Source organism: Notothenia coriiceps, unplaced genomic scaffold (genome assembly GCF_000735185.1).
Source record: "Notothenia coriiceps isolate Sejong01 unplaced genomic scaffold, NC01 NC01_scaffold00037470, whole genome shotgun sequence".
In the NCBI taxonomy this organism is placed as follows: domain Eukaryota; kingdom Metazoa; phylum Chordata; class Actinopteri; order Perciformes; family Nototheniidae; genus Notothenia; species Notothenia coriiceps.
The window spans coordinates 424977-427423 of NW_011370171.1; positions in this window are offsets into that span (position 1 = coordinate 424977).

Below are 2447 nucleotides of genomic sequence, written 5' to 3' on the forward strand. Positions count from 1 at the left end.
TAAAGGCCCAGATACACCGGCCAGTCACCTGAGAAGTCGCCGACGCCGACACCGTCGCCGGACTCTCGTGCGTATTTGCCGACTTCGCGCACTGGAACACACTGCAAATCCGAGCCGAGCACGTATGAACTGCGTATGCGTGAGTGGCAATAACTCTCCTTACCAGCAGGCGGCGGTAGTGTGTATTCATCATTCAAAAGAGGCAACAACCGGAAGACAGAGAAGAAGAACAGACTCCGTGATATAAACAAACAACAAATAGCGTTTTTCTTTCCATTTTCACTCTCGTCCATTGAAAACCTGAACGAACAGGAGCTCTATAAACCGATGAGGTGAAATAGCCGTCCGTGTGTGTTCCATCTTCCATTTTAAATCATTTGTTTACCTCCCTTACTTCCGTTAACGCTTCTCATGCACTGATTCGCTAGCTGAACAGCCAATCAGTGTTATCCCTTTGTCCGACTTCCGGTGGTGTTCCCGACAAGAAAAGACCCGACGGTGCGGCGCACACCACTCCGAATAGGGCGTGCCCACGCTCATGTTCGGCCCGACTCCCATTTACTGCCGATTTCGGGCCGGTGTATCTGGGCCTTAAAGTGTCCAAGCTGGGCTTTTCTGTATAAGCGCATTTTTAAAACATAGTCATTGTCCATGCCGGTTTCAGTTGGATTATTTGTCACAGTTGCTCCGATCAGATCGGTCTCCTCCATTTTGTAGATTATTTACGACTTTTAAATTCACATAAACACATCGGCAAAAAAAAAAAAAAAAGTTTTAAACAGTTTAATCCCTTTGTGAATTGTTTCCACTTCCGCGCCGTCCTTTAATTTCTTCATACAGCGGGAAATGAATTAATCCTGAGTCCAATAACCATCAAAGTCACTCCAATAGTGCTCCTTAATTATGCTTTCATCGTCCTTTAACAAAATACTTCACATTCATCTAGTTTGTGACAGTAGTTGTAGCATTTTTGAGACTTTTAAACTTATTACCGCTGTTGCGCCCCCCCCCCCCTCATTCGATTGATGATTGAAAAGTTTCTAATTACAGCTTGTATCTCTCTCAACAACAACAACGGAGGAGGGAGAAAAGAGAGAGATACAAGCCTGTTAATAAACCTCTTTCAATCTATCAATCAATGAAGAGAGGGGGGGGGGGGCGCAACAGCGGTAATAAGTTTAAAAGTCTCAAAAATGCTACAACTACTGTCACAAACTAGATGAATGTGAAGTATTTTGTTAAAGGACGATGAAAGCATAATTAAGGAGCACTATTGGAGTGACTTTGATGGTTATTGGACTCAGGATTAATTCATTTCCCGCTGTATGAAGAAATTAAAGGACGGCGCGGAAGTGGAAACAATTCACAAAGGGATTAAACTGTTTAAAACTTTTTTTTTTTTTTTTATGTGTTTATGTGAATTTAAAAGTCGTAAATAATCTACAAAATGGAGGAGACCGATCTGATCGGAGCAACTGTGACAAATAATCCAACTGAAACCGGCATGGACAATGACTATGTTTTAAAAATGCGCTTATACAGAAAAGCCCAGCTTGGACACTTTAAGGCCCAGATACACCGGCCCGAAATCGGCAGTAAATGGGAGTCGGGCCGAACATGAGCGTGGGCACGCCCTATTCGGAGTGGTGTGCGCCGCACCGTCGGGTCTTTTCTTGTCGGGAACACCACCGGAAGTCGGACAAAGGGATAACACTGATTGGCTGTTCAGCTAGCGAATCAGTGCATGAGAAGCGTTAACGGAAGTAAGGGAGGTAAACAAATGATTTAAAATGGAAGATGGAACACACACGGACGGCTATTTCACCTCATCGGTTTATAGAGCTCCTGTTCGTTCAGGTTTTCAATGGACGAGAGTGAAAATGGAAAGAAAAACGCTATTTGTTGTTTGTTTATATCACGGAGTCTGTTCTTCTTCTCTGTCTTCCGGTTGTTGCCTCTTTTGAATGATGAATACACACTACCGCCGCCTGCTGGTAAGGAGAGTTATTGCCACTCACGCATACGCAGTTCATACGTGCTCGGCTCGGATTTGCAGTGTGTTCCAGTGCGCGAAGTCGGCAAATACGCACGAGAGTCCGGCGACGGTGTCGGCGTCGGCGACTTCTCAGGTGACTGGCCGGTGTATCTGGGCCTTTACGGGCAGAAGAAAAAATTCTATTAAAGAAAGAATTATACATTTCTGTCTTTTTATGCCTTTAATAGCTACTAACTTGAATTGTTATTCTTGAACCTGTACACATTTGGGAACCACTGCTCTATAGGTACAAGTGAATGTGCCGTTTTGATTGCAAATGTATTTCTGCAAATACAGTGAAAATAATTTGAAGCTGTTCACTCTCAACACCTTTAGTTTGTAATGCAAATGATTATGTTAAATGTAGGTACAACTGTTGAGTCAACAGCATGGTCAACAGTCACTTACTTCC